This window comes from Phoenix dactylifera, chromosome 4, assembly GCF_051530095.1.
Source record: "Phoenix dactylifera cultivar Ajwa chromosome 4, Ajwa_hap1_PhDact_Kaust_v1.1, whole genome shotgun sequence".
In the NCBI taxonomy this organism is placed as follows: Eukaryota; Viridiplantae; Streptophyta; class Magnoliopsida; order Arecales; family Arecaceae; genus Phoenix; species Phoenix dactylifera.
In genome coordinates this window covers 16,978,944-16,988,011 of record NC_143193.1, presented here as the reverse complement: position 1 = coordinate 16,988,011, position 9,068 = coordinate 16,978,944, and the positions used below count along the sequence as shown (strand labels likewise).

Genomic DNA, 9,068 nt, shown 5'->3' with positions numbered 1-9,068 from the left:
GAATGGTGTGACTGTTGAGAATGATCATTTCTCCACCTAAAATTTGGATGATTCTTCCAACCAGAGTTATAGGTATTTGAGTATGGATCGTTATAAGGCTTTTGGTAGGAGTTCATAGCATTTGCTTGATCGTGCAAGACTTCTTTGAATGCCGGTATGGTGGGGCAATCTTTAGTGGTATAACTAGACATATCGCAGATACCACAACACTCGTTTCTAAAATCTATTGTCTTGACAGGCTCAACCTTCCTAAGCTCAATTTCTTCTACCTTCCTAGTGAGGGCTGCCATTTTAGCATGAAGATCATCCTCAGTTTAAAAGTTGTAAAAGCCTCCCTGTACAGAGCTAGTAGGCTTAGGCAAAGACTTATTGTTTCTATCCCCGTTATCCCAAAGTTGGGCAGTCTCAGCAAGGAAATCCAAATACTCCCATGCCTCATCAGGTTGTTTTTCTAAAAATTTACCATTGCACATGGTCTCTACAAACTGTTTCAACTGTGGAGATAAACCTTCATAAAAGAAGCTAATAGTTCTCCAAGTTTCAAACCCGTGATGAGGGCATGAGAGAAGAAGGTCTTTAAATCTTTCCCAACATTCATAAAATGTTTCATTATCTTTTTATTGGAAATTGCTAATATGTCTTTTTCAAAAATTGGTCCTTTATGTGGGAAAGAACTTCTTCAAAAATTCTCTCTGCATATCTTGCCAAGTTCTTATTGATCTAGGTCGCAACGAGTTTAGCCATGTTTTGACCTTATCTTTTAGAGAGAAAGGGAACAACGTCAGCTTGAGGACATCCTCGGTGACGTTCGACACTCTAAATGTAATGCTCAATTCTTCAAAATCTTTTAAATGAAGATACGGACTCTCGGACTCTAACCCGTGAAACTTGGGTAGCAATTGAATTACCCCTGGTTTGATGTCAAAATGTCCTACATTATCAGAAAAAATTATGCATGAAGGCTGACTAGTCCTAGCCGGTTGTAGGTATTGTCTTAGGGTCATAACATGGGGTTCACGTTCTCGATCGTGGTGGCTTCCCGCATCTTCATTTAAATCAGCAATCTCACATGGTGTGAGATACTGCGAAGAAATTTCAGGGATGTGTCCTAAGGGATGATCTAAAGTTGTACGACTTAATCGACCGGTGTCATCCCTATTCCGCTTTAGCATATAAAATATTTTTCTCTCCTTTTTTTTTATAATATAAGTACCACCTAAAGATATCTAAAAGGATACCCTAATATAGTAAAACAAAAATCTATTCACAATCAAGCATGCATCAAAACATTACACCTCAATTCATAATGTTTTTCTTAAATTTCTAGACAGCTCCTAACTGGTTTGAAGAAGACACCTAAGCCTCCAATCCGGTCTAGTAACCTAGTCGACCAGGTAAACTTCCAGGTAAGTGGAGGGGTCACGATGCGTTTAGTAAAGGTTCCACTTAAAATCCACTTTTCTCAAACAGAGACTATCTCTCTTAGAGGGACAAAGCTTGCCTAGACATCGACTGGGCCATAGAGCGAAATTGGTGCAACTTTCGGTGATCTTCGTCCTATTGAGCTCAAATGTCCTTAGGGGCCAATGTCTAGTTGATTTTAGTTAAGCTTAGGATATTTATGCACTGGGGTGATTTTTGGGCTAAGGACGAGTGATGAAATCCCGACCTTATCTTTTTAATGGGTTCAGCCCTCAGAGTATTTTATGCTGATGCCTTATACTATATGCAACAATCAAGAGATTTTTTTTTTAATATTTTATGACATGACATTAAGTTTCATTGAATAGTTGATCAAGCAAATTATTTATTTATTTTTTTAATTTTATGAGTTGAAGTTTGAAATTTGAATTCTAAAATTTAAAATTTAAAATTTTAGGTTTTCCCTCTTTTTTTTAAATTTTTGAATAATCATCCTTGATCCTTTCTTAAAGTTTTTTTTTCAATTTTCAATTAGCAACAAGCGTTAATATAATAACAATAAAATTCTGATTCTAAAAAATTTAAATATAGAAAATTCAAAACAGAAATCAGAAAGATTTTATATTAATCTAATGGTCTTAAAAAGTTTCAGAATATCAATCAGACCATTCAAATTATTGAAAAATGTGTCTTACACCAGTCGACCAAATTTGAGTCCAATCAGACGGCTAATTTCTATGATATCAGAGTTTGATGCAAACTGTGCAGGAAATTAAAAATAGTAGTAAAGATTTAAAATATTTTTTTTTCAAAAGACAAATACTAACTACTAAGGTACTAATTAAATCTAAAATTATACTAATAACTCAGCCGTTCTCCGGCAACGGCGCCAAAAACTTGATGCGTTCGCAAAACTGCTCTCCCAAGTGCAGGAGAATCGCACAAGCAGTAAAACTCGGAAGTCCGAGGTCGAATCCTCAGGAAACGATATAGATATTATTAGTGTAATTTCAGATGTAATTTTCAGAGATTAAAAGGAGAGAATAATAGGTAATTAAACACAGTTCAAAAATATAGAGAAGGCTAGGGATCCGGAATCTTCCTTGACAATATTACTTTCAATAAATAAACTCGGCGATTCTTGATTAAGGATTAATATGATAGAGTGGTTCTAATCATGGAGTATACAATCTGAAAACATGAATTCAACATCAAAGTATTTATCATGCCAGTTACGTCTACGACAAATCAAACATTGAAACAATTCATGCATCAATTTATATATAAACCATACAAGATCTATCTAATAAATAAATATGCAAGAATCCAAATCATACCAATGGATATAAAACCATTAGAATACAAGTTTAGAGTGTACTTGATGAAAGCAATATGACAAGGGTTCATCCATCACCCTTTGCCAAAGAAATTAGCCACTCATTTCATACATTAGTCCCTCTTTCATTTGTCCTTTTCTCTTCTTTTCTTTTTTTTGTCTTTTCGGGAACAGGGGATACCCGATTTCCTTCTTCTCTTTTCCTTCAATGACAGCAGCCGGCTCCTCTGTTCTTCCTCTTCTTCTCCCCAAATTAGCCCGGCTCCTCTGTTTTTTTTTGAATGAGAGCTCCCTATTTTCGGATCAGAGGCCTCCTCATATAGATCCCCAAAGCCTATGGACAAGCTATGATTCCCCTGATCGTGCGTGGAGAGGAGCTGAAGATGGAGCGGACACGGTGGGGTGGATCTGGGAGGTGATCGCGGGCGGATCCTGTTAGATGTATGCCCTAGAAGCCAATCTGGCTGACACATTATTAATTCTAGGGACATAATTTTGTACTTGACTATTTATTATTAAATAAATAAAAGGCATCTTTTCATTCATATTGTTTATGTGTCTATGAATCGTCCAAGAAATTAATAAGATGATGATACATATTCTCAAGAGTTGAGAATTTGAGCCATGTATCATTGGTGATTAATTTCTAAATGCTCCTGATCAATGGATCATCACGAGGATGGTGATCGATCCGATCAGTGCACAGATCACTTTCCTTCTGGATGGATGAGACTTGAGTCCACAGTGTAGGGACACTGAAGTGATAGTGCAGGTGCTTGTTAGAGAACAAGGGTACTGAGCGTGACCAACACAAGAAGTCACTTGGATGTCTATCCACTCGTCAGTGACTTGCTTGATGTTGCAGTAGTGTGACTGGTCCTTTGACCTGCGGTGCTTCGGCTACTCACAGTGAGGTTATTGTAGTTTGACTGCACACATACATGGTCTCTAGCCATATGGGTCCATGCAGTGTAGATTGGCTGCAGTAAGTTCACTGTAGGAGTAGGGTATGCATCTACAAGGAATCTATCGACCTTGATAGATAAGGAGAGATTCTATGTGATTTATGAGACTGAGTTCGTAAGACCTCGGCCGGGGCGGATTGCATAGTGGAGAAAGAGTTTTCCACTCTCGAACTTAAGTCGAATAAATTTTGACATATGACAGACGAAGGGGTTTGACGTGTTATCCATGACCTCCGTCTTGTAGGGATCCACGATAGAAGGACTGTAACACATGACAACTGCACCTAGAGGTTCATCATTCTATTCTGCTGGGTAGCCACTACATGCTGCTAGGTGTCACTGGTGGATGGTGGGACTCATAGGGATTATCTTGATGATCGATAAACCCTAATGAGTTGAGTTGGAATCGTTCCAACCCATTGAAAGGAGTTTCAATGATACTGAGATGGAGATCTCAATATGTCTCATTACCAGTCAGATTAGAACCTATGAGGTCACACACATTAGAGGTTCTGATTATTAGGATTGTCGATTTGTGATTTGGAATCACAATGTCAATTGTCAATAAGATTGATGTACAAAATAACCCACTAAGAGTTAGTGAGTTAAATGGAAGAATTAAATAATTATAATTAGATTATAATTGAGTCTTTTATTGCTGATTAATTGAGTCAAATTATGTTGGATCTGACCCAAAGAAATTTGACTCAAATCCTAGTCAAGAGTTGGCTAGATCGAGTCCCAAAAATTCTACCTAAATTCAGCCTTTTTCCTTATATGAAGCCTCCCTCTTAATGCCCTATTTTGAGGAGTCAAAATAGGTAAGAGGGGGCAGCCAAGAGGGCAAGGAAGAACGTGGCCCCCTCTCCTTCTTTGCTGGGAGCCAGCGCCCCTTGATTCAAGGAATCAAGGGGCCCGCCAATGCAAAAAAAAGGGGGAGGCGCCATGGAATCCTAGTGGGACTAGGACCCTTGGCGCCTAGGGTTTTGAACCATATAAAAGGGAGCCCCACGTCCCAGATTTTAGATAAGAACTTCTCCCAGCCGTGGGGCAGCAAGAGGGATTTTTGGGGATTTTTTAAATCAGCAAATAGGGAGAGAAAAGAATAAAAAGGTGAAGGGTTTTCTTCTTCCTTTTGAAGGCTGCACAAGGTGGGATCCTTGTGATTTCTTCTTCCTTCTTCTTCGACATCCAAGAGAGGCTTTTGCAAGGAGCTAGCACCCCGGTGAAGCCCCATCTCTGATCTTCAGCAACCTCATGTGGATACTTGTAGAGGCCGGACGTTTGTGCGGCTACAAGGAACCAAACCACGATCATCGGTTGCGGTGTTCTTCTACCCGCACAAAGGTGAAGATGAGATCTTCATTTGAAATTTTATATTTCTAATTTTCTAGTAGTTTAACAATTCATAATTAATTATTAGATCTTAGTTTAGTCCCCATCTTAATTTAAAAGGGTTCTGAATCGTTTTGATTCAGAAAAATTTTGAAATCTACCCGATCCTGTTCCGGCGTATGCGATGCACCGGGCCCGGCATGCGGATTCCGCCGCGAACGTCGCGCCGCTGTGGGGCAATCCAACAGTGGTATCAGAGCCAGGTTTTGGGGATCCAATTAAGATAATAGTTAATTAATTATGAATTAGTTCTGATTTTTTAATTATTATGCATGCTGAAAAATTCTGCGTGCTGAAATTTCGTGTTGCTAAAAATTTTCAGCATGCTGATTTTGTTAGATCGATCATGCGATGTTAGTTTTAAAATTATGATATGATTATGATGTTTAAAATTAAGGTATTGCATGATCTGGATCTCAGATGGTTGCATAATAAAATTAAAATCAGATTAGATAAAATCATGCATGAGATGCATGTGGTGATGATCATAGGATTCAAACCCTTTTGGTATCGAATGTAATGACCTGCGATGTGATCTGAAATGTCATGTAATTTTGCAGATGCTTGCATGCATCTTATTTAATATTTTGAGAGGCCTGCGTGCCTCCTAAAAGGGAGATGTAATTTATTTTTATTTTTATTTTATATCTGGTTGTATTTCTGTGATGTGATGTACGTCAACGATCAAATCAAAGATGATGCATGAGATGAGCAGGGGTCTAAGCGGTTGATGGCGATTGGATCAAGAGTTGGTCAAGGATCGAATCAAGGAGGCTTGGAACCAATTCAAGAGTTGAAGACCAGTTGATCGATTGACGTGCATGTGCTTGTAATACGACCTAACTAGAATCCATGATCATCACCTATTTAAAGTTTAGCTTTAATTATTGCTGCGATCATAACTGCCTGCAATGTGCCATTTGCATGTGATGTGAATGAGAGTCGGGTAGATAGGTTTACATGTGATGTAGCAAACCCAATTGAGACCTAAATTAAAACCTCCTCAATCAAGTCGAGAGTGAACCGACATGAGCAAGTCATATTAGATTAATTGATCTAATTGGTGTCTAGGAAAGCATTAAAGGTGGTTACTTAATTAGGACCTTACTCTCTGAGTAAGGGGAGCCTCCCACCTGCTTACCTGGCCAATTGTTCGATTATCTCTTATGAAGAGCTCAAGTTGCAAACACTAAAGACCTGATTAACCAATATTAAGTCAATAGGTCTTCCACTGTAGTAGAGCTGCTAAGGCCTTTCTGATGTTGATTTGTCTCGGCTGGACACAGTGGTCAAGTTGCATCGGGGGGCTGGACCTCTCTATAGACATGAGATGTTGTAGGGTAAAGGTGGGGTTGGGCACCAATAACTGTTAGGTGAGGACCCAATGACGACTTTATTCCTACGGTTATACGGTGGGTCTGACTTAACTAAGAAATGGGACCAATAACTGTTAGGTGAGGTTTTCATGGCTTAGAGACCAAGTTACACTGCAACATGCTTCAGAAGCATTGTACAAGAGTTGTACATTCATCAATCTATGTGTCACCAATAACTGTTAGGTGAGGTGGCATGTAAATTGATGGGACCGCAGTACCCACTAGAAACCCTAGTCGTGTGGGATTTCCGTTTCCCTACCAGGGGAGTGTGAGGGATTCGAGAAAATAGTGGGAGTTACATTTGTTCTAAAAGACCTTAGAACAGATTAGGATCAAGTACAAAAGTCTAACTAGAATCTTTACTCTCTGCAGATACAATGTCAGCTTCAAACCCTGTGACCCGTATTCTTGAGACCAACCGACTGACCGGAACCAATTACAAGGACTGGCTTAGAAATCTCAAAATTGTTTTGGACTGTGAGAAAATAGGCTACATACTCGATTCAGATATCCCCACACTACCAACACGTCCTACTGATGTTCAGCGTGAGATGCATAAAAAGTGGTTGGATGATGACATTAGAGTAAAATGCTATATGATGGCATCCATGTCAAATGAACTCCAATGCCAGCATGAAAATATGAAGACTGCTAGGGACATACTGGCACACCTGCAAGAGTTGTATGGTGAGCAGAGTCGCACAGCTCGTTTTGAAGTGTCCAAGAGGCTTTTCAAAGCGAAGATGCGCGAGAGGCAGTCTGTCCATGATCACGGTCTGACTATGATCAAGGATCTAGAGGAGCTTGAGAAGCTCGGTATGGACATGCACAAGGAATTACAAGTGGATTTGATCCTACAGTCACTTTCTGATTCATTTGGTCAGTTTATAGTAAACTACCACATGAATAAGATTGAATGCACTAAGACTGAACTGATAAACATGTTGGTAACTGCTGAGGGAGCCTTGAAAGGTTCAAGGGGCAATGTCCTTGCTGCTGAGTTGACTTCTGGTTCCAAGAGAAAGTCTACTTGGAAGAAAAAGAAGCCTGCTAAGAAGCAGAAGAAAGACAAGAAGCCAAAGAAGGAAGTTCAAAAGAAAAAGGCTAATGACAAAGGAAAATGTTTCCACTGCAATGTCGACGGCCACTGGAAAAGGAACTGTCCTTCATACCTCGAGAGCCTGAAGAACAAGAAGGCTGACACACCTTCAGAAGGTATAGACTTGCTCATAATTGAAACTAATCTAACGGTTTCTTCTACTTCCAGTTGGGTTATAGATTCTGGTTCTAGTGCTCATTTGTGCACTACCATGCAGGGTCTAAAGGAAAGTAGAAGGCTGGCGGAAGGTGCGGTAACCCTTCGGGTTGGCAACGGGGCAAAAGTTGCTGCTGTGGCTGTGGGCACCTACCATCTGCGACTACCGTCTGGTTTTAGTTTATTACTTAGAGACTGCTATTATGTACCTGTTGCTAGCAGAAATTTGATTTCTGTTTCATGTCTAGCACAGGAAGGTCATGTTTTTACATTTGACAAAGACTGCTGTTCTATTTATTTAAGAAATAAAATAGTCGCACGTGGTTTCATGATCGACAGTCTCTATCATTTACATATGGATGTATCTGTGAATGTTACCGAGCAAGAAGTGAGTGCCAAAGGATCCAAGAGATCCAGGGATGAGATAAACCAAAGATATTTGTGGCACCTCAGGCTTGGCCATATTGGAGAAGACAGAATGAACAAAATGGATAAAGATGAACTTTTAGGCTCATTGACTTCCGAGTCATATCCAGTTTGCGAGTCCTGTCTTCAAGGAAAAATGGCTAGACTGCCCTTTGTAGGACATGGGGAGAGGACCACTGAAATACTTACCCTAGTACATACAGATGTATGTGGCCCATTCGATGTGCTAGCCAGGGAACGTTATTCTTACTTCATTACCTTTACCGATGATTATTCACGGTATGGGTATGTGTATCTTATGAGACACAAGTCTGAATCTTTTGAAAAGTTCAAAGAGTTCAAGAATGAAGTAGAAAAACAAACTGGAAAACCTCTTAAGGCTCTTCGATCAGATCGAGGAGGAGAATACCTTAGTGGGGAATTCCGGGACTATCTCAAAGAAAACGGCATAGTCTCACAATGGACACCTCCGGGAACACCTCAACTCAACGGGGTGTCAGAGAGGAGGAATCGGACCCTATTAGATATGGTCAGGTCCATGATGAGCTTCACTGATTTACCTATGTTTCTTTGGGGAGATGCCTTACTCACAGCGATTTATTTATTGAATAGAGTTCCCTCTAAATCCATTCCTACCACACCATATGAGATATGGCATGGTAAGAAACCAAGTCTTGGTCATCTCAAGATTTGGGGATGTCCGGCCCACGTCAAAAGACTACAGGCGGACAAGCTAGAGGCTAGGACCATAAGTGCTCGTTTTATAGGATATCCTAAAGAGTCATTAGGATACAATTTTTACGTCTCAGAGGATCACAATGTGATTGTGAGCCGTCATGCCATCTTCTTGGAAAACCAGTTTATCCTTGATAGAGGCAGTGGGAGGAAAATTG

The 9,068-nt window shown here is 39.9% G+C and overlaps 1 non-coding gene across 1 annotated transcript; it reads left to right on the top strand.

Moving 5' to 3' along the window:
- Positions 1-543: 543 nt before the first annotated feature.
- On the top strand, positions 544-652 carry LOC113461461 (small nucleolar RNA R71). The gene has a single exon (XR_003383731.4). It is a non-coding gene; the product is annotated as a small nucleolar RNA R71 (small nucleolar RNA).
- Positions 653-9,068: the final 8,416 nt, after the last annotated feature.